Raw genomic sequence first — 26,753 nt, forward strand, 5'->3', positions numbered from 1 at the left:
TTTGCCACTCCAAATGTCTAATAAAATACATACAGTACCGAAGCTTATTCATCCAGGCTCCCTTTGAAAGCACAAAAACGCTTTATCAGCCACATTTTTTTAAAGCACAAAAAACATTGGTCAGTTTAGTCTTTTCATTTTAAATCTGTATTTTAAGACCAATCATTCTTCACATCACACAACCCAAATTCAAACCCTTTGCCCTTCTCCATTCCATCTACAAGAAACAAAGCTCAGACCTTCCCCATCTCTTGACTAGACTGATCATACTCATCTCAAAATACCCCCATGAAATTCTTTTGCCCAGAAGCCTCCATCTCAAAAAGCCAGTGAAGTCACACTTCCCTGCTTAAAAAGAACACAACTTTATAAGAGTTTTTGTTTGTTTGCTTGGAGATGGAGTTTCATTCTTGTTTCCCAGGCTGGAGTGCAATGGCATGATTTCGGCTCACCGCAACCTCCGCCTCCCAGGTTCAAGCCATTCTCCTGCCTCAGCCACCGGAGTAGCTGGGATTACATGCATGTGCCACCATGCCCGGCTAATTTTGTATTTTTAGTAGAGACGGGGTTTCTCCATGTTGGTCAGGCTGGTCTGGAACTCCCAATCTCAGGTGATCCACCCGCCTCAGCCTTCCAAAGTGCTGGGATTACAGGCGTGAGCCACCGCGCTCGGCCTTTAAAGCAAATTGTTTCTAGGGAAGAGTATATTTCTCTGTTATTAAATTAGACCTCTATTAGAAATGAATGTTTCACACGCACCTTTCCATTTCCTTGCCAGGACCTGTATTTCTTTCAACCTTATTCCAGATTCACCTGGTAATTCACCTGGTGATCTGCTTATGCTTCAAAAGATGAATGCAACATCACAGGTACAGTCAGGATTGTGCTCCACAAAAACTACCATCCTCAATCTTCATCATAATATCTAGACAGGAACTGGTATGGTGGCTCTTGCCTGTAATCCCAGCACTTTGGGCAGCCAACATGGGAAGACTGCTTTAGCCCAGGAGTTTCAGACCCACCGGGCAACATGGCAAAACTCCACCTCTACAAAAAAAATAAGAAAAATTAGCCAGGTATGGTGGCAAACACCTCTAGTCCTAACTACTCGGGAGGCTGAGGTGGGACAACTACCTGAGCCCATGAAGTCAAGTCTGCTGTGAGCCATGATGGTACCACTGCACTCCAGCCTCGGTGAAGAGTTAAGACCCTGTCTCAAAATAATAATAATAGGGCGAGGTGTGGTGGCTCACACGTATAATCCTAGCACTTTGGGAGGGTGAGGTGGGAGGATCACGAGGTCAGGAGTTTGAGGCCAGCCTGGCCAATATGGTAGCGTGGTAGCTACCATAAAAAGCGTGGAGATTAAATTCTAGTAGAAAACACAGGCAGTAAAGATGATTAATAACTAATATATATGCAGCCTAAAATGTATGTTTATGTATATTTAAGATGTTTTATAATGTTACAAAAAATGAAAGTGCTAAGGAGAAAGGGAAAGAGTTTAAGGAGATCCAGGTTAGTTTGAGGAGGGTAGTTAAGGAGGGTCCCCACTGAAAGGTGATTATTTTAAGAATGTGAAGAGATGATGGATGTTGAGTACTGTATGTGACACATTGCTTCTCACTTTCTGAGTTGTTCTTCTTCTCCTTCTCCTTCTTCTTTTCTTTTGAGATGGAGTCTCTCTCTGTCGCCCAGGCTGAAGTGCAGTGGCATGATCTTGGCTCACTGCAACCTCTGCCTCCCGGGTTCAAGCGATTCTTTTGCCTCAACCTCACAGCTAGCTGGGACTACAGGCACCCATCACCACGCCCGGCTAATTTTTTTTATATATGTTTAGTAGACACGGGGTTTCACCGTGTTAGCCAGGATGGTCTCGATCTCCTGACCTTGTGATCCACCCGCCTGGGCCTCCCAAAGTGCTGGGATTACAGGCGTGAGCCACTGCGCCCAACCATCTACCTATATTTTTATCTAAAACACTTGAGAGCAAGCTGGAAACATTACACTCTCTTATGCTTAAATATTTCAGTGTGTAATTGCTAAGAGTTAGGACATTTACTTACACAAGCACAGTATAATTACCAAAATTATTAACATTAATAGCCTACCACCATCTAATTTACAGATATTATTCTAAAATTTATGGGGGGTTTCCTCATATAAATGAGATTGGCAGATCACCTGAAGTCAGGAGTTCGGGACCAGCCGGGCCAACATGGCAAAACCCTGTCTCTACTAACAATGCAAAAATTAGCCAGGCATGGTGGTGGGCGCCTGTAGTCCCAGTTACTCTGGAGGCTGAGGTGGCAGAATCTCTTGAACCTGGGAGGCGGAGGTTACGGTGAGCCGGCATCGTGCCATTGCACTCCAGCCTGGGCAACAGAGCAAGACTCCATCTCCAAAAAAAAAAAAAAAGGAAAAGAAAAGAAAAGAAATCACCACTCCCAAGTGCTAATGGAAAATAACTGTCAACCTTTACACTCTAACCACATTTAACTATCATTCAAGTAAAGGTGAAATAAAGATATCTTCAGATCAGCAAAAAGAGTATACTACTTACAGATTCTCCAAGAATTATTAACAGACACACTTGGTAGAAAGGGAAATTAACCCAGAAGGGAAATTGTGATAAATATGCAATGTGACCAGATAATTCAATAAATATATTGGTAAACCTAAATTAATATCAGCTTTGAAAATAATGGTAACTATTATTTTGGCTGGGAGAGTAACACCCAAAATGGAAACAAAATCCTAGACAGCAGTAATATATTGAAAAAGTTACTCAATTTGAAGTGTTCTAAGACTTCTGTTAAAGAAAAAAATGGATATGTGTATTGACACTTTAGACTTTATGTCAAGTACACGTTAAAATTTTAAAAGCAATCATCAAAATAAGGAAAATGAAATATCTGTCTTTAACCCACTATTTTCACTTATCCAATTAAGAGTATCTATTGATTTGTGCATACGAAACATGAGAAAATAGAATGAAGTTGTACATTAAAAAGAAACAAACCAAAAAAGTCAAAGAGCCTTAACATTTTTACTGAACTGTTTGAAACTGACTCCGAAAAACAACAGAATTCCCAAGACAAATCACCAATTCTCTGTCCCTCCTCCAGACTCACTTAAAAGCTTTGTTGTTAGAGATGGTTCCCTTGGATGGAAAGGCAGGGAAACACTTTCATTCATTCTCCAAGATAAAGATGGAAATTAACATTTCTAGAAGGTCAATCACATACACACCAAGTCTGTTGTCCTCCCCTACTTTAGACATGAAGAACAGAGCCAGGACTGGGGAAAGGCAAGTGAGAAGCCTAGGGCCCAGACAAAGCACTTGTGGTTATTTGCCATGCTTCTCTCCTTGGGGAGACAGAAGCACAGGTTGCTTGTGGAAACCTCAGTTCACATTCACAGTGCAAGAAAACTTAGGGCTGGAATGAGAGAGGACAACTTAATAAAGCTTAAAGAGATAGACTCCAAACTCCTTTTACTATTCAACTTTGTTTCTCAGTATGTACAATGACAGAACGAAACAATCAGTAAGGCCACAGAAGGAAACCTCCATTCTTCCTAAGTACCAAAAAGAAGGGTTAACAGCACATGTACTTACCTCAAGACAATAACATCTATAGCAATACTGGTCAACATTCCTAACATGTACTAGCTCCAAACTTCAAATCAAAGTACACTTAATTTGGAGTCAGAGAAGGCTGTTTCAAATCTCAACTCTTCCCCTTTACTGACTTCTCTACCTTTCAATTTCTCCACTGCTTAAAACGAAGGAGCAGATTAAAAAGCTCCGAAAAAAACTCTTCAAATACTACAAATCCTAACCTATTCTAAATATAATCACACTGCTCTACCTGGAGGCTTGCCTTCATAGGAACTGTCAGGTAAAATGTTGGCTGCCAGGGGCTTTTCAAATTCTAGTATTTTTTGTTTGTTTGTTTATTTGTTTGTTTTTGAGATGGAGTCTCGCTCTTGTCACCCAGGCTGGAGTACAGTGGCATGATCTCGGCTCACTGCAAACTCTGCCTCCTGGGTTCAAGCAATTCTCCTGCCTCAGCCTCCCCAGTAGCTGGGATTACAGACATGCACCACCACACCTGGCTAGATTTTTTTGTATTTTTAGTAGAGATGGGGCTTCACCATTTTGGCCAGGCCAGTCTCGAACTCCTGACTTCAGGTGATCCGCCCGCCTTGGCCTCCCAAACTGCTGGGATTACAGGTGTGAGCCACTGTGCCCAGCCATTTGTTTTTGAGATGAGGTCTGGCCATGTCGCCCAGGCTTGTCTTGAATGACTGGGCTCAAGTAATTCTCTTGCCTCAGCCTTCTGAGTACTTGAGACGACAGGCACACAACACAGGGCCTGGCTCTAGTACCTTTTTATACTCCAAAAGAAATAGAATATAAAGAAGAAAGCCAAAAAGACATTTATTCCAACAGAAATGGCCCTATGTTCCACAATTATGACAAAAGCTCTATGCAGCTAAGTTTAAAACATTGAAATTGTTACTTTAAATGTGCGAATTATTAAATAATTTAATTTAAAATGCTGTAAACTCAAGATTTTACTTTAAAACTGGGTTACACTGCTAAACTCTCAACAGGCAAAAGTCAGTGACCTCCCCCGTGATTTCCTGGGCTACTGACTTATAAAGGCCACCAAATACCCTTCACTGATGGGGTAGTGACTTTGTCAAGGTCACAATACAATTCATCAGGAGTCAGTAACAACTTTGGATTGTCCTTAAAATTCTATCTAGGGTTTGAAGCTGATAATTTATTACCTGTTTGAGATTACAATCTTGATTTAGAACAATAACCAAAATGGAACACTTAAGTTTGTTTACTGATGAAGGAAGAAAGAAGTCTAAAACATCGACCTTCTCATTGTGGTATTTATTTTAATGAGTAAACTAGAACAATTATTTGTGTAAACACCGAGAACAAACAACAAAATAATGCAAAATTAAAGCATTTAACAATGACTGCATGTTGTTTTCTCCCACAAAACATATTATCCTTCTAAACTAGGCCCCTTTCCTAACATACTGCCCACTGGATTAAATTTAACAAACCAAAAAGCAAGTGATGAAAATTTTTGTGTGCCCTACCCCCACCCTAGGGGCCTACTGGGCCATGATTTGCTTGAAAATTATGGGTGTGGCATGAAATATTAAAGCAGTGACTAAAATTTTCCATAAAATCCCATCCAAAGTCTAAAAGCTTTACTACTCAGAAACAGATTCATTTCCAGACATTTAAAAGATTTACTATTCCACTTATGATACTCTGGTGTTTCTACATTTAATATTTAGGGAGGAGGTGATGGGGGTAGGGAAAAGGGTGTAATTAGTTTTGCTTGTAAAACGTTCATCACAGTTGTAGCGCCAACTGAGCTATATAGCCTATTGGGGGTCTAATAGATTTCAGGGTATTATAGTTTGAGTAATAGAGGTTGGGGTTGTGGTGGAAATCAATAAATGGCTACTACTTCTTTGCACAGACCCATATGGAAGTAATCAAGCGCAAGGGTGGCAGCTGGGGCCAATAACAGTCACCTGCAGTTGAGGGACATGGGGGTTTCAGATGGGTTTTTAATGCTAATTTCCTACAGAAACAATGAGCTAGAAAGAGCAGAGTAACAGACGAGGCCGGATGAAGAGAGACCAGCCAGAACAATGGCTGCACCTGGTGCTGGGAGCGGAGGGACAGAGCCGGCACGCGCCCGCCGGCAGCAGAGGACACATCTGTCACCCTCAAAGCAGCCCATCCCCCAGCTCTTCCAGCAGGGTAACTGATGAAAGGTCCCTAAACGCTAACAGCTTGCCACGCAGCAACAGGTTTGAGTTTTTAAAGACTGCCACATTCTCTACACGCACCCTTCTCTCATGACTAAGAATTAGTTAAGGAAGTGGGTTCCCTGTCAGTCTCAAGTGAGACAGTAAAAATATCCAAGACACTCATTTTAAGTAAATCTTTCAGTTATTGTGACTTCAATGTTTTGGGGGGACATGGAAAGAGAAATCTTATTGAGTGCTGATGCAGGAAGTATCATGCTAGTTTCTTTCTAATTAAATCCTTAGAACTCATTTTTTCCCCATTTTACAGTTGAGAAAACTGAGGCTTAGAGGTGAAGGTTAAATTAGCTTATGGTTACACAGCCTAACGTCAAAACCCACACACAATCTTTCACCGTCTTCTCTCCATCTGTCCAAACTACCACAATCAAATGAAAATACAATAGTCCCCGCCTTGTCTGCAGGAGATGTGTTCCAAGACCCCCAGTAGATGCCTGAAACCCCAGACAGTACCAAACCCTATATATACTATGTTTTCTCCTATACATATATACCTATGATAAAGTTTAATTTACAGGCTGGACGTGGTGGCTCATTCCTGTAATCCCAGCACTTTGGGAGGCCCAAGCAGGTAGATCACCTGAGGTCAGGCGTTTGAAACCAGCCAGGCCAACATGGTGAAACCCCATCTCTACTAAAAATACAAAACATTAGCGGGGCGTGGTGGCACATGACTGTAATCCCAGCTACTGGGGAGGCTGAGGCAGAAGAATTGCTGGAACCTGGGAGGCGGAGGTTGCTATGAGCTGAAATCACGCCATTGCACTCCAGCCTGGGCAACAAGAGTGAAGCTCCATTTCAAATTAAAAAAAAAAAAGTTTAATTTACAAATTAGGCACAGTAAGAGATTAACAACAATAAAATATTATAACGATTATAATATACTATAATAAAAGTTATGTGAATGTGGTCTCTCTCTCAGAGTGTCTTACTGTAACACAAGTAACTGAAACCCTGGAAAGTGAAACTTCGACTAAGGGGAGACTACTGTACATACTCCATTTACTGCAGAGCTCCAACTATGAGAGACAACTGCAGATAGGATGTATACATATACAGAACTGCATCCCACCTTGCCAGGCATCTCTAACAAGCTGCTGAGGATTGAACAGTAACAGGATTTCCACGAGCTGTTGCTTTAAACAAAACACAAAGAGTTGCTTTTTCAGGTTTTGGCATGCTTTAGGAAAATTAAATCCATATGCATTTTAAATTTCCCAGCATCAATCTGTGTCATCATAAAGTTCTTAAAAGTCAAACACTGTTTGGAAAGTCCATCAGCCAGTGAAAATACAACCACCAGTTATAATACGCTGTTTTTCTGCGAGATACAACCACCACTAATTCCTTTATTTACTGACTTGAACTTGGAGGGAAAATTAAACAAACCACAGAGGCCATCATGGTAGAAACCTTTTAAATCACAGCTTCCTGGTATATAAATCACACATATAAAAGAGAAGATGGCTATGTATGCATAAAGGTAAGTATCTTAGAAGTAAACAACTGATCTTGGATTTGGAAAGACAGCAACAGCTAGACATACTTCAAAACATGGTAGAAATGAATACTATGTAATTATGCATTTAATAAAGTTTAATTTAAGGCTCCAGAAGAAAGGGAACGTTTCCATCCTGCCACTATGCTCCTTCCAAACATGAGAAGTCCACATCCTTCCTGTCCTTCTAAATTGTGATCAAATGCTACCTCCTTTAGGAAGGGTCTCTGATTCCCACAGTTGGTGCTAATTTTCAGGACTTACTACTTTTGTACTTTTTTTTTTTTTTCTGAGACTGAGTCTTGCTCTGTCGCCCAAGATGGAGTGCAGTGGCTCGATCTTAGCTCACTGCAACTTCTGCCTCTTGGGTTCAGTTGATTCTTGTGCCTCAGCCTCCCGAGTAGCTGGGATTACAGGTGCATGTCACCACACCCAGCAAGGGTTTTGTCATGTTGGCCAGGCTGGTCTCGAACTCCTGACTTCAAGTGATCCACTCACCTCGGCCTCCCAAAGTGCTGGGATTACAGGTGTAAGCCACTGCGCCCAGCCACTTTTTGAACATTTTATCTCCTCTGTGAGATTTCACCTTTTTAAAAAAATCCCTTACCATATTATCACATACAACAGGCAATTCAAAATAACATTCGTCAAATGAGTGTCCTGGAAACGCAACACAATTCTAGTCTGAGCTCAGCCAGCAACCAGGAGGATATTGAACTCTGGGCTGGGGAAACTATTTGTCATCCCATTATCCTTCCCTCAACTTTCCTATTTTATCTATAAAATAATGTGTTTGACTAAATTACCCAAAGGATCCTTTCCAATCCTAATATTGTCCATAGGTCATCTCTGGGGACTTATGAGCACTTCTAACACTGAGTAGCCTTACAATAACCATCAATGAACTGACCCAACCAATCTTTCGGATCCACTTGAATTTTTCCAGTTGTGTATTAAATATATTTGTTCACTCAAAAGTACTTTTTGATGTTCCCGCAAAGCCACTTAAATGTCATTATCCTCATCTCCAGTTTATTGGCATTACTGTATTATGTGCCTCCAGTCCAGCAAGGACCCTCGCTATGAAAAATCCTTGGGTCATTACTGGAAACCAATTTAGGAGAATTTCCTCATTTCATAGTAGTAAGCTTCTCATGATGTTTTCATAATCTTCGGAAAGAACCATGATTTTCTCCAGTATTCAACTCAAATGTATCTTGGTTATAACCTAAGTAGCAAGCAATACTCTCCTGAACTATCTGGTCCTAGCAGGACTTTTAATCACTCAACTTTATTTACAGTGAGTCAATCTTCACATACTAAAATACACATTATTTCTTATTATGTTTCTTGAAACTCTAGCATCCAAAGTATTCCTAGCATGGACATAGTCATATGAAATCCCCTTTTCAGGTCCTCTATAGTAGGCCCTATCCTACAGAAAAGCATTAAGTCCTTTTCTCCCCACTCATGTCTCCTAGGCTACAATGGAAAGTGTTTTCTCACTGAAAGAGTACCATGTGAATTCAGCATAAACACTATATCCTCTCAAGTATTCAGAAAAGTGCCAAAGATGCTTGCTGAACAATGCACCTATCAAAAGAGATGCCCCCAAATTTTTATGAAATCATTTTAGTCAATTTGGTATAAAAGAAAACTTGGAGCCAGGTGCGGTGGGCCACGCCTATAATCCCAGCACTCTGGGAGGCGGGCAGATCACGAGGTCAGGAGATCAAGACCATCCTGACTAACATGGTGAAACCCCGTCTCTACTAAAAATACAAAAAATTAGCCAGGTGTGGTGGTGGGTACCTGTAGTCCCAGCTACTAGGAAGGCTAAGGCAGAAGAATGGCATGAACCTGGGAGGCAGAGCTTGTAGTGAGCTGAGATTGCTGCACTGCAACAGTGCGAGACCCCGTCTCAAAAAAAAGAAACAAAGAAAAAAAAAGAAACAAAGAAAAAGAAAAGAAAACTTGGGAAAACTTCCATTTTCAAAGTCTCCTTCAAGTCAGTGTGGTGGCTCATGCCTGTAATCCATCACTTTGGGAGGTCAAGGAGGCCCTACTGCTTGAAGCCAGGAGTCTGAGACAAACCTGGGAAACACGGCAAAACCCCACCTGTATAAAAAATACCAAAATTAGCTGGGCATGGTGGTGCATGCGTGTGGTCCCAGCTACTCACGAGGCTGAGGTGGGAGGATCACTGGAGCCTGGAAGAGTCAAGGCTGCAGTGAGCCATGATCATGCTTCTGCATGCCAGACTGATCTCAAAAAAAGAAGAAAAGAGAAAAGAAAAAAAGAGGGCCAGGTGCGATGGCTCATGCCTGTAATCCCAGCACTTTGGGAGGCTGAGGGGGGTGGATCACGAGTTCAGGAGTTCAAGACCAGCCTGACCAACATGTTAAAACCCATCTCTATTAAAAATACAAAAATTAGGCCGGGCGCGGTGGCTCATGCCTGTAATCCCAGCACTTTGGGAGGCCGAGGCGGGTGGATCACAAGGTCAGGAGATCGAGACCATCCTGGCTAACACTGTGAAACCCCGTCTCTACTAAAAATGCAAAAAATTAGCCGGGCGAGGCGGCGGGCGCCTGTAGTCCCAGCTACTAGGGAGGCTGAGGCAGGAGAATGGCGTGAACCCGGGAGGCGGAGCTTGCAGTGAGATCGCGCCACTGCACTCCAGCCTGGGCGACTAAGCGAGACTCTGTCTCAAAAAAAAAAAAAAAAAAAAAAAATACAAAAATTAGCCGGGCATGGTGACACACCTGTAATCCCAGCTACTCGGGAGGCTGAGGCAGGAGAATAGCTTGAACCTGGGAGGTGGAGGCTGCAGTGAGCCGAGATAGCGCCACTGCACTCTAGCCTGCACGACAGAGCAAGACTCCATTCCGGGGGAAAAAAAAAAAAAAAAAAAGAAAGAAAGAAAAAGAAAAAAGTCCCCTCCACCTCAAAAAATCTGACTGTAAAATGGAAGGAAGAAATTGAACAGTACTATACTGTCCACTTAATTACTCAATTAATATAAATAAAGGCTGAAGAACTTTAAGGAATAAAAATATTTTTTAAAGTTTCTATTTGAGAAATAGTAGAATTTTTGCATGACTTGTAATATACAGGAGAAAAAAAAAAACAGATTTTTCCAGCGAGAGGTCTCAGAGTGAGGGGAACAATTTAAACAGTATTGTCACAAAACAGTACAATTCAGTACCTTACTCCTGCTTGTTGACTTTTTCAAAGTTCTTCTGTTCTGGTATAGTTTGGCAAAGATAGCACAGAACATTTAGAATAGATGCAGACAATCTGAGAGATGAGTACAGCAAGAGGGAGGGTGCCCTGAAAACAAGAACTACAGGTCAGACCCATTCTTGCCCAAGAGTTGAAGTTAAAAATGCAAGGGGTTTAGGAACCTATCACAGCAAAAAAAGTGAACATCTAGAACTCTTGAAACTAACTTGTATGTTTTCTATGTGCCAGACAAATTTCCCCAATAATGAGTCAGGAATTACACAAAATAGAGATTCAAAGAGAATAGTGGCTTGCTTGGGATTACAGAACTAGTGAATAATGGCTATACAGTTTGTCTAACTCCCAAACTCATGTTCTTTCCATAGAATATGGAAAGGAGGCCTGGATTCAGAGGCCTCAAAAACATGAAGACAACGTATGGAAACAATAAGAAGCGGTGCAGTGGCTCATGCCTGTAATCCCAACACTTTGGGAGGCTGAGGCAGAAGGATCACTTGAGCCTAGGAGTTTAAGAGACTAGTCTGGGCAACACAGTGAGACCCATCTCTATTTCTTGTATATAAGAAATAGCAAAAATCTAAAACAGGCATCACAAACTAACAAGGACTACAGAACACAGTACGTAGTTATAGGCACATGAATTTATTGCATCACAAAACTACCCCAAAATCACAATTCAAGTCAGATTCGTTGATGTTACTTATTTTATAGGTAGCAAGGAAATAGAAGAAAACAGCATAGGAGCAAAATCTAAATGAAAAACTGTTAGATATATCTAAAATGAAGAGATGCTGCTAGTTTTGCTTCAATCTCTTTTAGCTGTAATTTGCCTGCATATACTGAAATAAAATCTGACAATAGAAAAGAGTGTTTTATGAGCCATCTTTTTAACATGGCCTATTTGTATTATGCATACTAAAGGGGAAAAAAAATTTCCTCTAAACATCACAGAACAATCCAAAGTGGAAAACCTTACAGAAATATTTGTGGGACTACTTTTCTAGCTGTAGAATTCATATATTACATCTAATTATTAAGTAAACCTTGTGTTCAAAAAAGCATGACATTCAAATATAAAGTTGGCAACAGAAAAATAGAAGCATAAATAAAATGAAGCATTGAAACAAAACTGAGTAGAAAGGCTGAACTCTTGTATCAGATACCAAGAAACATTCATACCATTGTAATCTGAAAGAAGTAAAAAGCTTTGAAAGGCAGAGAATTGTGCACTTTAACCCCCAGAACTAAATTAAAATGTACTTACGCCAAATGCCCAGATTATAAACAATCCAGATTCTTAAATACACCAAATTTATTTGAAATAGATATTCAAAAGCTCCTCTTTTTCTCCTCCTAATCTTCAAAGCTCAATCGGAGACCAGCCTTCCTCCTCCTTTCATTAGCTGGACATGTGTCAGCTCTCTCACATCTGCGATTTCTCACTGACTAGAGCTGCCTGTCCCATTCCAGGGAAACACAGATGGATCCCAGATGGGAAGGTCCTGCCAAACAGACCAGCTCTTCACCTTGCCAGAATCCCCAGATACAGTCAGTCTCTCTCTTTTTCTCTTTTTCCTCCTGCTTCCTCTCTCTCCACTCCCCTTCCAACCCTCCCTGTTACCAGGGCTCTTTGCCAGCTGATGTCACTAAGTACACACCTCCCAGTGGCTCCTGGCCAATCTGACATTAACTTGTTAAATACGTATAATTTGTTTATGGCTGACAATAACAGCAAGGATATTGTGAAAAACCTATCTGTGCAAGTCCCTAGTGGAATAACATGTAGAGACACACATAGACACACAGACTCACATTTGTGGGAACATTCAAATGTTTAGCAATTACCATTTAAAGTCCTATATACTGTCTGGTTTCTGCTATTGTTTAATAGCTTCTGCTTTTTGAGCCAGTTTTTAAATCCTACATATAACAAATTCCTTCTTAAAATAAATTATTAAAAATCTGTTTTGAACATGTAATTGGATGAAAAATATAAAGTTGCAAATTAATTTAGGGAATATAAACAGAAATGTATGTAAATGATTCACACAAGCTGCCTCTCAGATCCAGACTTGGTAGCACTGCAAAACTAGCACGTGATTAAAATAAGACAATGCAGGCAACATGGTTCTGATGCTGTAAAGATTATAAATGGAAGATGGGGACACAATGCAAAATTGTTTTAAAACAGAGCAAATATAAATGTCAGAAATAACATAGTATTTAACATTAAAATAACTGCTAATAAAAGTGTCAACAACGAGTAGCCAAAATAAAAGATATTTTAAGAACAATAGGCCGGGCGCGGTGGCTCAAGCCTGTAATCCCAGCACTTTGGGAGGCCGAAGCGGGCGGATCACGAGGTCAGGAGATCGAGACCACCCTGGCGAACACGGTGAAACCCCGTCTCTACTAAAAAAATACAAAAAACTAGCCGGGCGAGGCGGCGGGCGCCTGTAGTCCCAGCTACTCGGGAGGCTGAGGCAGGAGAATGGCGTAAACCCGGGGGGCGGAGCTTGCAGTGAGCTGAGATCCGGCCACTGCACTCCAGCCCGGGCGACAGAGCCAGACTCTGTCTCAAAAAAAAAAAAAAAAAAAAAAAAAAAAGAACAATAACAATGAAAATCCAGACAGATTACAGAAACCTATAAGGTCAGAGTTTAATCCTTTATACTTCAAAGAGCTAGCATATAATAGCTGCTCAATTTCTGCTAAATAAAAATCGATGGTTGACAATTGATACCATACTATAGTTACACAAAATGTTATCACTGGGGCAAACTGGGTGAAGGGTCCAATGGACCTCCCTGTACATTTTTCATTATAACTTCCTGTGAATCTATATTTTAAAATAAAAAGTTAAAAGATTGTGGGTGGTGGTAGCCGAGTGCAGTGACTCACACCTGTAATCCCAACACTTTAGGAGACCAAGGCGGGCAGGTCGCTTGAGCTCAGGAGTTTGAGATCAGCCTGGGCAACATAGAGAGACCCCATCTTTAAAAAGTAAAAGAAAAAGAAAGGCCAGGCACTGTGGCTCATGCCAGTAATCCCAGCACTTTTGGAGGCTGAGGCAGGCGGACCACAAGCTCAAGAGATCAAGACCATCCTGGCCAACACAGTGAAACCCTGTCTCTACTAAAAATATAAAAATTAGCCTGGCGTGGTGTGCGCCTGTAATCCCAGCTATTTGGGAGGCTGAGGCAGGAGAATCGCTTGAACCCGGGAGGCGGAAGTTGCAGTGAGCTGAGATCATGCCACCGCACTCAAGCCTAGCAACAGAACGAGAGACTCAGTCTCGGGGGGGGGAAAAAAAAAAAAGCAAAAGCAAAAAAAAGATGGTCAGGGGAAGTCGGGGGTCTCGGCTTCTTCCTGGGTCACATTACATGACACATATCCTATACTAAAATCTACATGAACACAGATTCAGCATGAAAGAGTCCCTGCATATATATATATATAGTCAAACAGGTGTGGTTATAATTCTCTAACCCTTAACCTTCCACCATACTTGGGATGTATCTGCAATCTGTAAACAATATTTCTGTCATGACAATTTTTGACAAATAGGAAGGAAGGCTATTTCTGTCAAGGGCAACTTAATTACTAGGTTTTGGGGTTTCAGTTCATACCAGTGGTGGTGGTAATAATAGTAACAGCAGCAGGTTCAGTGTTTGTCATGTGTACTCACTAAGTGTCAGAGACTATTCTAATCCCCTGCATTGCCACCAAGGTCCTATATTAAAGGGCCGATAAGGTAGGTATTATTGTCTCAAAGTTATAGCTAAGGAAAGTAATATTCAAACAAGTCAATGCCACATAGCTTGTGTCAGCATCAGGTTGTCTGAATCCACAGCTAGAGCACTACACCCCACTGCTGACAAGAAAACGAATCCAAAGATGCTGCTGGCTGTCTTGGATCACTTGTTCTCAAGGAAGCCAGCTACCATATTGTGAAGACACTCAAGCAGTCCTAAGAGCCTTCCACATGGGGAGAGACTGAGGTATCTTGCCAATAGCCGGTATCAAATTGCCCACAATGTAAGTAAGCCATCTTGACAGCAGACACCAAGCCACTACCATCGAACTAAGGCACCTCAGAATTATGACCCATACAAACCACATGAGATGATAAACACCGCTATTTAAAAAGGAAAAAAAGGTAGGTCTTTCACTTCCAGCACCCAGATTATGGATCCTAAATAGCATTTTCCAATAAAAGGAAGCAGAGCTCTTCAGGAAAACAGTCAACTCCAGGTATAGAGCAGAAAATGTACAAAACTTGTCATAACATAAAGCAATCAGGCTATCAATCACTTCTGGAGTTATGTCCCAAGGATGTAGAGACCGTTAATGTGAAGAGGCTCCCACTAAGAAAGATGGGGTAATTTGAGGAGCAATAAAAAATGACCACAATTGGGTCAGGAGCGTTGCATCACACCTGTAATCCCAGCACTTTGGGAGGCCGAGGCTGGTAGATCGCCTCAGGTCAGGAGTTCCAGACCAGCCTGGCCAACATAGTGAAACTCTATCTTTACTAAAAATACAAAAATTAGCCAGGCGTGCTGGCACACACCTGTAGTTCCAGCTACTCAGGAGGCTGAAGCAGGAGAATCACTTGAGCCAGGGAGGCAGAGGTTGGAGTGAGCCAAGATTGAGCCATTATACTCCAGCCTGGGTGACACAGTGACACTACATCTCAAAAAAAAAAAAAAAAAAAAAAGGGAAAAAAAGAGCTGCAATTGATTAAAACACAACAAAATGTTTAAATCATGAGTTCATAATAATACCTATTAAAAAAACTAATTAATTACTTATCTTTTGGAGAATACTAAAGAACCAAACTCATTCTAAAATCTGGTGAATCAAGCATTTCATCTGTCTTTCCTATATGAACTGTACCTCTAGTTAAACAAATAGTTGGAGAAAACTGTTGGGTTCAATGTTCGTTATTTCAATGATGGGCTAACTAGGAGCACAAACCTCACCATTATGCAATATATCCATGTAACAAAGCTGCACATGTACCCAAATCTAAAATAAAATAAAATCAACTATTTCACCCCCACCAAATTGTTGGCGAAAATTGATCTCTATTGAAATAATCCAACTAATAAATGACAAAATAATATACCTGGAATATCATCATTTTGCAAATCCCTAATGAAAAAATGAATCTAATGATCATCAATTGCCACTATTTTAAAATGAGAGACCCCTGGAAATTAATATGCCTCCCAATGAAGCATGCTTGACGGAAAAAAAAGTCAAACAATATGATTGAGCAAATTTATAAAACATTGAGGGGACATAGGAACATGTTAAGGGCAAGATGATGATGCAATTAGCAAAGTCTAGAATGTGGAAAACTTTATAGTCCAAGCAATCCAGATTCTTAGGGGAAAAAAAGGGAGATGGAGGGAGTTAGGAGCAGAACCTATACATTAAAAGAGAAATAAGGGCCTGGCACGGCAGCTCACACCAATAATCCTTGCGCTTCGGGAGATTGAGGAGGATGTCTCACTTGAGGCTAGAAATTTTGAGACCAGCCTGGCCAACATGGTAAAACCTCATCTCTACCAAAACCACAAAAATAAGCTGGGCAAGATGGCGCACTCCTGTAATCCCAGCTACTCCGGTGGCTGAGGCAGGATAATCGCTTGAACTTCGGAGGCAGAGGTTGCAGTGAGCCACGATCGCGCGACTGCACTCCAACCTGAGCGACAGAGTGAGACAGAGTACCCCCCAAAAAAGAAAGAGAGATTGAGGCCGGGTGTGGTGACTCACACTTATAATCCCAGCACTTTGGGAGGCTGAGGTGAGTGGATCACGAGGTCAGGAACTCGAGACCAGCCTGGCCAACATGGTGAAACCCCATCTCTACTAAAAATACAAAACTTAGCCAGGCGTAGGGGCAGGCAACTGAAATCCCAGCTACTTGCGAGGCTGAGGCAGGAGAATCGCTTGAACCCAGCCAGGCAGAGGTTGCAGTGAGCCGAGATCATGCCACTACACTTCAGCTTGGGTGACAGAGCAAGCCTTTGTCTCAAAAAAGAAAAAAAAAAAAAGAGAGAGAGAGAGAGAAAAGACCTAAATGCAGCAGGGCACAGTGGTTCATGCCTGTAATCCCAACAATTTGAGAGGCCAAGATGGAAGGATCACATGAGGCCAGGAGTTTGAGACCAGCTTGGGCAACATACCAAGATCCCATCTCTATAAAAAAAAATCACAAAATTAGCCAGGCGTGTTGGGGCATGCCTGCAGTCCTAGCTACCTGAGAGGCTGAGGTGGGAGTACTGCTTGAGACCAGGAGTTTGAGGCTGCAGTGAACTATGATCCCATCACTGCACTTCAGCCTGGGTGACAGAGTGAGACCCTGTCTCTACTAAAAATACAAAAATTAGCCGGGAGTGGTGGCCTGGCCTGTAATCTGAGCTACTCAGGAGGCTAACTCAGGAGAATCGCTTGAACCCAGCAGGCGGAGGTTGCAGTGAGCCAAGACCGTGCCATTGCACTCCTGCCTGGGCAATAGAGCAAGGCTCCATCTCAAAAAAAAAAAAAAACACAAAAGATTAAGCATGCCACACCTTGTGCAAGAAAGTAAGAGACTGCTCAAAAATGACAGGGGTATGTCAAAACAACACTAAAGCCAGTTAGAAGGGACTACCACTGGAATTGTGCAACAATTTAACCATCAAAATAAATAACGATAGTAATGGATTAGAGCATAATCCACATTTTTTTTAATAAATCAAGTAAGAAAGGAAAGCATTCCTTCATTAGAATGCCAATGTGTAAATACAGAAACAATGATGGAATTGGAAAATTACCACTAGTAGGGTGCAGTTGCTCATGCCTATAATGCCAGCACTATGGGAGGCCAAGGTGGAAGAATCACTTGACACCAGGAGCTCAAAATCTGCTTGGACAACATAGTGAGACCTTGTCTCTACAAAACGAAATTAAAAATTAAAAAAAAGAAAATCACCACTAGATGCTGAGACTACTAGTGAATAGAAAACTAATGAAACACAGGACAACTTCATCATCTCTAAATATACCCAACAAATTACTTATTAATCACGAAGAGGAAGGTAGTAATTTTGCAGTGGAGTAACCTGGCAGACGTGACCTTAATAAAATGACTAACCCATCACTAATATTGAGACACGATGATCATGTGCCTCCTTAAATGAAACACTAAGGAGAATACATCCGTTCTATAGTATTCCAGCCCAAAATTCATAACATTAATGTAATCATAAGGTAACAGCAACGAAACCCAAACTAAGTACCAAAACAACTGGTCTGTATTCAAAATTGGAATGGTCAAGAAAAGGAAAATATCAGGAGGGGAGAAGAGGAGGAAGACAGGCTGAGGAACTGTTTTAGAATAAGAAAAATTAAAGAGCTGCAGTGGCTCACACTTGTAATCCCAAAACTTCAGGAGGCCAAGGAAGGTGGCTTACTTAAAGTAAGGAGTTCGAGACCAGCCAGAGCAACATAGTGAGACTTCATCTCTACAAAAAGTAAAAAAATTAGCCAGGCATGATGGCATGCACCTATAGTCCCAAGTATTCAGGACACTGAGGCTGGGGGATCACCTGAGCCCAGGAGGTCAACACTGCAGTGAGCCATTATCGCACCACTGCATTCTAGCCTGAGCACCACAATGAGACTCTGTCTCTAAGAAAGAAGAAAAAATGAAAGGGGAAAGGCAAGGAAAAAAGAGACATGCCAGTTAAATTCAGTGTGTGATGACAGACTGAATTGGATTGAGGTATAACAGCTATAAAAGACATTACTGAAATAATTCATAAAATCTGAATATAGTCTGTGAATTAGGTTAACAGTATGGTATCATTATTACATTTTCTGATTTTGATAACTGCACTGTGGTTATGTAAGAGAATGCCTTTGATTTAAGGAAATATGTATTTAAATATTTAGGGATAAAAGGGCATATTTCCACTTTCAGAGTGGTTCAAGAAAAAAATTATACCTCCAAAATATACACAATGATAAAGCAATTGGAGCAAAATGTAAACAACTTACAGAAAGTTGCAAGAACTCCTAAGTATTTTACTGTATCCAAAAAGAAAAAAAACAAGAAGAAAAAGAAAAAAGTCCCCATCCATGACAAGAAAGTGTGAAGACACCCTTGTGGGTATTAAGTGAACGTGTGTGTCAGTCCATGATCTAATGATCACATTCATGACAGTCTCTTCTTTGGTTTCTTACTCTGATGATGACAACTATATGCCATTTTGTTTTTTTTAATTGGGCAGTCATTAGGCTGAGACAGTTGGCTCCAGTGCCTAGTAAGCAAACTGAAGCCCAATGTAAACATAAAATGAAACTTAAGCTTAACCAATCAAAAACAAACCTCTAACTAGGAACTTTCCACTGGATCACATCCAAATAAGGCAAATGCCTAGCTGTAGCCAATCAAGTAACTCCTTTACTTTGCTACCGTGTTCAGCCTATAAAAGCCTGCTGCTAACGTAGAGCTCTCTGAACTACTTCTAGTTTTGAATGCTGCCTGAATCCTTTAATGCTCACCTTTAATTCTGCTAAATTTCTGTCTAAAGTTTTTATTTAAACAATTCTGAACATTATTTTAAGTTATTTTCTTCTGTAATATTCATTTTATACCTATAATGGGTTACTGCTTAAAGAGAAATATAAAAAACTCTGACATTCAATCTAAATTAATAGAAAACATAAAAATAATTCTACAAATACACTTGAGATGCAGACATCTGAGTGTGATTCATCAGATCAAATCTCTCATCTAGCACATAAAAATGATTCTAGACTTTTTTTTTTTTTTTTTTTTTTTTTTTTTTGAGACTGAGTCTGGCTCTGTCGCCCAGGCTGGAGTGCAGTGGCCGGATCTCAGCTCACTGCAAGCTCCGCCTCCCGGGTTTACGCCATTCTCCTGCCTCAGCCTCCCGAGTAGCTGGGACCACAGGCACCCGCCACTTCGCCCGGCTAGTTTTTTGTATTTTTTAATAGAGATGGGGTTTCACCGTGTTAGCCAGGATGGTCTCGATCTCCTGACCTCGTGATCCGCCCGTCTCGGCCTCCCAAAGTGCTGGGATTACACGCTTGAGCCACCGCGCCCGGCCTATGATTCTAGACTTTCAAACAATGTTAAAAAAGAAAAACAGCCGGGTACAGTGGCTCACGCCTGTAACCCCAGCAATTTGGGAGACTGAAGTCACTCCACCTCACTCCAACCTGGACAACAAAAGCGAAACAGGGAGGGAAGAGAGGGAAGGAGGAAGGGAGGAAGGGAGGAAGGAAGGAAGGAGAAAAAGAAAAAGAAAAGAAAAAAGAAAAATTGGCCGAGTGCAGTGGCTCACTCCTGTAACCCCAGCAATTTGGCAGGCCGAGGTGGGCAGATCACTTGAGGTCAGGAGTTCAAGAACAGCCTGGTCAACATGGTGAAACCCCGTCTCTCCTAAAAATACAAAACCTAGCCGGGCCAGGTGGCACAAGCCTATAATACCACTCAGGAGACTGAGGCAGGAAAATCACTTGAAGCCAGGAGGCGGAGGCTGCAGTGAGCTGAGATCATGCCTCTGCACTCCAGTTTGGGCGAAAGAGCAACACTGTCTGAAAAAATAAAAGAAAAGAAAAAAATAAGAAAAATAAACAATGGTGGTTATAGTGAACTTGCTTTTCATTGTAATAACTCCTTACTTGGACAGAAGTTCTGCAAACAGCAAACTGGAATGTTTCTTAATTTGTCGCTTAAAAACAAAATAATATTATATGGTATTTTAAGCGTCAGGTTGCAAAAATAGTCTTTTTTGAAAATGAAACACATTGTAAAATTTCAATCTACATTTTAATCTATCCCAAAACCAAACCAATCTTTTTATTTTAAAATCAATATCATGTTTTACTTTAATAGAAATGTAAAGTAAACAAAAGTATATGTCTACTAGTTAACTGGAGAAATTAAAAATATATAATTAATATATTTAAGATTGTATTTTACATTACTTTAAGATCAGACTTTTTAAAAATCACGTCTTTAACATCTACCACACAAAAATAAAATCATTTTTCAAAAAACCCTAAGAGAGGATTTGTAAGATTGCATAACAAGGGGTTTCAAGTCCAACAAAATTAGGGGATGATGATTTATAGTAGAAGTCAGCAAACTTATAGCCTGCTTAGCATTTTAGTAAACAAAGTTTCACTGGAAAAGGACCATGCCCATTCCTTTACATATGGTCTATCTATGGCTGCTTTCCTGCTGCAATAGCAGGGTTGGGACAGAGATCGTGTAGCCTACAAAGCCAAAAATGGTCACTATATGACCCTTTACAAAAAACTAACCTCTGGCTGGTCATGGTGGCTCACGCCTGTAATCCCAGCACTTTGGGGGGCTGAGGCTGGTAGATCACTTGAGGTCAGGAGTTCGAGACCAGCCTGACCAATATGGTGAAACCGTGTTTCTACTAGAAATACACACACAAAAAAAATTAGCCGGGCATGGTGGCGTGCACCTATAGTCCCAGCTACTCGGGAGGCTGAGACAGGAGAATTGCTTGAACCCGGGAGGTGGAGGTTGCAGTGAGCTAAGACTGCGCCGCTGCACTCCCGCCTGAGTAACAGAGTGAAACTTCCTCTATAACAAAAACCATAAACTAAACTCTGATTTATAGCAACAAAGTAACTTTACAAAAAAAAAGTTCTAATACTCAAACACCTACTGGAGGTTACACTAAGTGCAGGAGACATAGTAAAGAAAAACAGTCTCTGCTCTTAGAAAGCTTATAGTCTATTGAGAAAAATAATGTAATTATCATACAAACAAACATAATAATATAAACTAAGTGCTATAAAGAAAAAAACCACAACTATGAGCTTCACAGCAGGGGCTAGAGTATGGGGTGTGCTATACAGACATAATCTCTGATGAAATGAAATTTAAAAGAGGAAAAGTAGATCAGGTTAAAAAAGGGGATGGGGTGGAGATGAAGAATATTCAGAAGTATTTCAGGCAGAGGGAACAGAATAATATAGGAACCCTGAGATGGCAAAAGGTATGACTAGCATAAAGAACCAGTAGGAAGTCACATGTCTAGACAGCATTAAACCTGCAGAAGGACAATGAAGTGGAGTGACAAGCAAGGGGACATTTCACACAGAGCTTTGCTGGGGTACAGGGGTCAGCATGAGCCCATTTGTCTCACTTCCTAAATGTTAGATAATCTTGCAAACTCCTGTGACAACAAAGGCTATCTTATTCACTGTTCTGTCTTATTCACCTTCACATCCACAGGGCTTGACAGTATTTAACAATGCTCAAAAAAAACGTTTAGAATTTGAAATGTGCAACTGATCAGAAAATAGTGTCTTCCTTTTTTTTACAGCAAACATTTCAAGAGACACTGGTTTCCCCTTACAATTCAGCAGAAAGACCCTGCAGTAGCTGTTTCACTGATTCAATTACTAAGTCAATTATCTAAATCCCTAAAATTCTCATCTGTCAAAATCAGAAGACAGGACCAGGTGTCACCTGAGGTCCTCTGAAGCTTTGTTTCTTTCTATTTAGCACATGTTTAAACAACTCAAGATGCAGTTATTCTTCCACGTAGTCTCATAACATCGTTGTTAAGTCAAATAACCTGAAAATAAAACAGGTTTTGGGTTTTCCACAAAGATATTCTAACTTTCCAATTTATATGACAATGTGTAGATTCCAGTTTTATTACTTATTTTTTTTTTTTTTTTTTTTGAGACGGAGTCTCGTTCTGTCACCCAGGCTGGAGTGCAGTGGCGCGATCTCGGCTCACTGCAAGCTCCGCCTCCCGGGTTCACGCCATTCTCCTGCCTCAGCCTCCCGAGTAGCTGGGACTACAGGCGCCCACAACCGCGCCCGGCTAATTTTTTGTATTTTTAGTAGAGACGGGGTTTCACCGTGGTCTCGATCTCCTGACCTTGTGATCCGCCCGCCTCGGCCTCTCAAAGTGTTGGGATTACAGGCGTGAGCCACCGCGCCCAGCCAGTTTTATTACTTATTAAAGACTTCATAAATGGCTGTGTATTTGCTTTACACACACTGAGCATTACAAAGCTTGGAAAAAATTTTGTCAACTTAAAAAAAAAAAAACACAGGGAAGCAATCAAACTCAAAAGTGATCTTGAAAAACTAAAAACTGAACAACAATTCTGATGTTTGAGTCATCAGCCCTTATGGGACACAAGGCAGACTACAGCAGCTGTGGACCATCATTTAAAATCAAGAATTTTACGTAAGCAAGAGGGAAAAAAAAAAAAAAAAAAAAAAAGCAGGGAAGGCAAGAAGAGAAAGGGGGGAAAAATATCAAGAATTCAACTTAATTGTGATAGAAGATTTTTAAGTTGATGGAATAGGCCAGGAGAAGTGACTCACGCCTGTAATCCCAGCACTTTGGGAAACCAAGGTGTGCGTATTTCTTGAGGCCAGGAGTTCAAGACCAGCCTGGCTAATATGGCAAAACCCCGTCTCTACTAAAAGTACAAAAATTAGCCAGGGGTGGTGATATGCACCTGTAATCCCAGCTACAATGGGAGACTGAGGAACGAGAATTGTTTTAACCCAGGAGGTGGAGGTTGCAATGAGCTGAGATCACACCACTTCACTCCAGCCTGGGCAACAGAGTGAGAATCAGTCAACAACAACAAAAATTGATGGAACAAAAGCACAGAGCTGGGTGAGCTGGCTCATGCCTGTAATCCCAGCACTATGGGAGGCCGAGGCGGGCAGATCACCTGAGGTCGGGAGTTTGAGACCAGCCTGACCAACATGGAGAAACCCCGCCTCTATTAAAAATACAAAATTAGCCGGGCGTAGTGGCGCATCCCTGTAATCCCAGCTACTCGGGAGGCCGAGGCAGAAGAATCGCTTGAACCCAGGAGAGGCTGAGGTTGCAGTGAGTCAAGATTACGCCATTGCACTCCAGCCTGGGGAACAACAGTGAAACTCTGCCTCAAAAAAAAAAAAAAAAAGCATAGAAAATAAATGGAAGTCAAAAACTTCACTTGCTGGAATAAACCAACAGTAAATCAGACCACCAACTGATTTCCTTCTTTCACTATGAACACTTCCGTCGAACGAGCTCTTCACCTGGAAAACTATCCATACTTAAAGGACTTATGGCTCCCCTTTAGGAGCAATGATTCCTGAAACAGGGTTGACAACTCTCCACCCCAACCCATGTAGCTTCCAACTCATGTAGCTTGACAGCAGATAAGACCACATTAAGACTGAGTGCAGTGACTCATGCCTGTAATCCCAGCACTTTGGGAAGCCAAGAGGGGACGGATCACCTGAGGTCAGTAGTTGGAGACCAGCCTGGGCAACGTGGTGAAACTCCGTCTCTACTAAAAACACAAAAATCAGCCCAGGTGTGGTGGTACAAACCACACTGGTACCACACTGGTAGCTAGTAATCCCAGCTACTAGGGAGGCTGAGGCAGAAGAACTGCTTGAACCCGGGGGCGGAGGTTGCAGTGAGCTAACAGTGCACCACTTCACTCCAGCCTGGGCAAAAACAGCAAAACTCTATCTCTAAATAAATAAATAAATAACCACATTAGTACTTAAGACTTTGAGTTATTTGTTGACCAAATGTACCTATTACTGTTCTCTGAGGACAGGTGGTATATCTTGATTAACATATTTAATGCTTATTTGTTGGGTAAACAAATTGAAATATGCTGTTTGTTTAAAAAATAAATTTAACAGGATCAAACCACAAAGCATTAGCTTAGAAAGAATGTAAGCCAATCCCTCCATTTAATTAAAATAGGGGGAGGGGAGTTAAGGTCTGAAAGGTTGAATTAAATTTCTATTAAATCTGATGTATTCAAATTATGCTCTCTTCAATAATTTTTTAATGGGAGGATTTTGGCAAAAAATTAATAATTTCTTTTTTTTTTTTTTTTTTTTTTTTTTTTTTGAGACGGAGTCTCATGCTGTTGCCCAGGCTGGAGTGCAGTGGCGCGATCTCGGCTCACTGCAAGCTCCGCCTCCTGGGTTCACGCCATTCTCCTGCCTCAGCCTCCTGAGTAGCTGGGACTACAGGCGCCCGCCACCGCGCCCGGCTAATTTTTTGTATTTTTAGTAGAGACGGGGTTTCACTGTGGTCTCGATCTCCTGACCTTGTGATCCGCCCACCTCGGCCTCCCAAAGTGCTGGGATTACAGGCTTGAGCCACCGCGCCCGGCCAAAATTAATAATTTCAAGACTATTTTGCTAGTAAGTATTAAAAATTACTGCCCCCGAAGTGTTTTTTTCCAAACATCATGGCCATTTTCATCATCCTGTCCCATCCAAAATAAGGTATCATTCATACTTGAAGTATATAACTATTTGCAAGGACAATGTAGAACATTATTACATTGTTAAGTTATTAAAATCTATAGCTCTTAATATCTTCTGGAAGGCTTTATGTGGAAAAACTGTCCAAAATCCTATAAGACAGGTATTTATTGAACCCTATTTTATAAACTTAAAACAAAGAAGGATGCTGTCTTTGATGTGCCTGAAACCCTAACATGAACCCCAACTGCCAGTGTTCTATCTCCCTGTTGGCCCCAATCTCTCAGGACACCTGATTTGAAAAAAAAAAAAAAGAAAAAAGAAAAAAAAGCAGCAGCCATCTATTATACATAAATGCCATCTGCAGACATGTGCTGTACTTGGACTACTCCTTTGCAGCAGGGGAAAAAACCTGTTGTCCCCCTGCCCCTGCCAACATTTTAAATAAGTTTTATTGAGGTATAATATACAGGCCATAAAATTTGCCTATTTTCAGTGTACAAGTCAATGATTTTTAGAAAATTTAGAGTTGTACAATCATCACAATTCCATTTTAGAACATTTTCATCACCCCCAAAAGATCCCTCATGTCCCTTTACAGCCCTAGACAGCCATTACTAATCTTGCTTTCACTGTCCCTACAAATTTGCTATTCCTGGACATTTCACATAAATGAAAAGATATGTCATCTTTTGTGGCTTCTTTAATTTAGCAAAATGTTTCTGAGCTTCATGCTTTAGCATGTATCAAGATTCATTCCTTTTTACTGCTGAGTAGTATTCTACTGATGATATACACATTATGTTTATTCACCAATTAATGGGCATTTGGATAGTTTCCAATTTTTGGCTATTGAGTAATGCTGCTGGGAACAATCTACACAAGTTCAAAATGGTTGGTTTGGTTTTCTTTCTTTCTTTCTTTCTTTTTTAAATTTGTCCAGTTTTATCTGTTTTATCTGCTTTATGGAGGGAGGATTTCCCAAGCACCTGAATCTACCATTCCAGAAATTCTGCCCTAACCAAATAGTTTTTAATAATTTTTCGATTATTCTGATAACATTATGCTGTCATCAGTAGTTTGTCATCTAATATTAATATCATGTTTAGAAAGATTTTCCCTGTCCCAGATTATAAGAATATGCACCTATATGTTCTTCTAGAACTCTCATGGTTTCACTTTTATATAGTTCATTCTTTTTTTTTTTTTTTTTTTTTTTTTTGAGACGGAGTCTCACGCTGTTGCCCAGGCTGGAGTGCAGTGGCGCGATCTTGGCTCACTGCAAGCTCCGCCTCCCGGGTTCCCGCCATTCTCCTGCCTCAGCCTCCTGAGTAGCTGGGACTACAGGCGCCCGCCACTGCGCCCGGCTAATTTTTTGTATTTTTAGTAGAGACGGGGTTTCACTGTGGTCTCGATCTCCTGACCTTGTGATCCGCCCGCCTCGGCCTCCCAAAGTGCTGGGATTACAGGCTTGAGCCACCGCGCCCGGCTAGTTCATTCTTAAGTACAATGAATGAATACTGATGGATGGATGGGAACTCCTGGACTCAAGCCATCTCCCCATTTTGGCCTCCCAAAGTGCTGGGATTACAGGTGTGAGCCACTGCCCCCAGTCCAGAATTTATTTTGATATATGCAGAAAATCTGAGGTTGAAAAGCCTAAAATACTAGTTTTATTAAGATAACTATACTTATTGCTGAACCCAGAGGAAACTAAGTCCAAAGACTATAGAACGAATTAAAAAATCAGGCCAGGCATGGTGGCTCATGCCTGTAATCCCAGCACTTTGGGAGGCCGAGGCAGGCAGATCA

General features: G+C 41.1%; 1 protein-coding gene across 8 annotated transcripts in view; it reads right to left on the reverse strand.

Moving 5' to 3' along the window:
- LOC105496219 (CBFA2/RUNX1 partner transcriptional co-repressor 2) overlaps positions 1 to 26,753 on the reverse strand; it is a 163,747-nt gene that overhangs the window by 76,729 nt on the left and 60,265 nt on the right. Inside the window, exon 1 of one of the 8 annotated variants that reach the window (XM_011766412.3) lies at positions 11,883 to 12,905. The exons of 6 other annotated variants lie outside the window; for them this stretch is intronic. The gene's annotated coding sequence lies outside the window, so the exon portion shown is untranslated. Of the gene's footprint in view, positions 1 to 11,882; positions 12,906 to 26,753 lie in introns of those variants that run through there. One more of the 8 variants, XM_011766413.3, reaches the window with a different exon arrangement.

Source organism: Macaca nemestrina, chromosome 15 (genome assembly GCF_043159975.1).
Source record: "Macaca nemestrina isolate mMacNem1 chromosome 15, mMacNem.hap1, whole genome shotgun sequence".
NCBI classification, from domain to species: domain Eukaryota; kingdom Metazoa; phylum Chordata; class Mammalia; order Primates; family Cercopithecidae; genus Macaca; species Macaca nemestrina.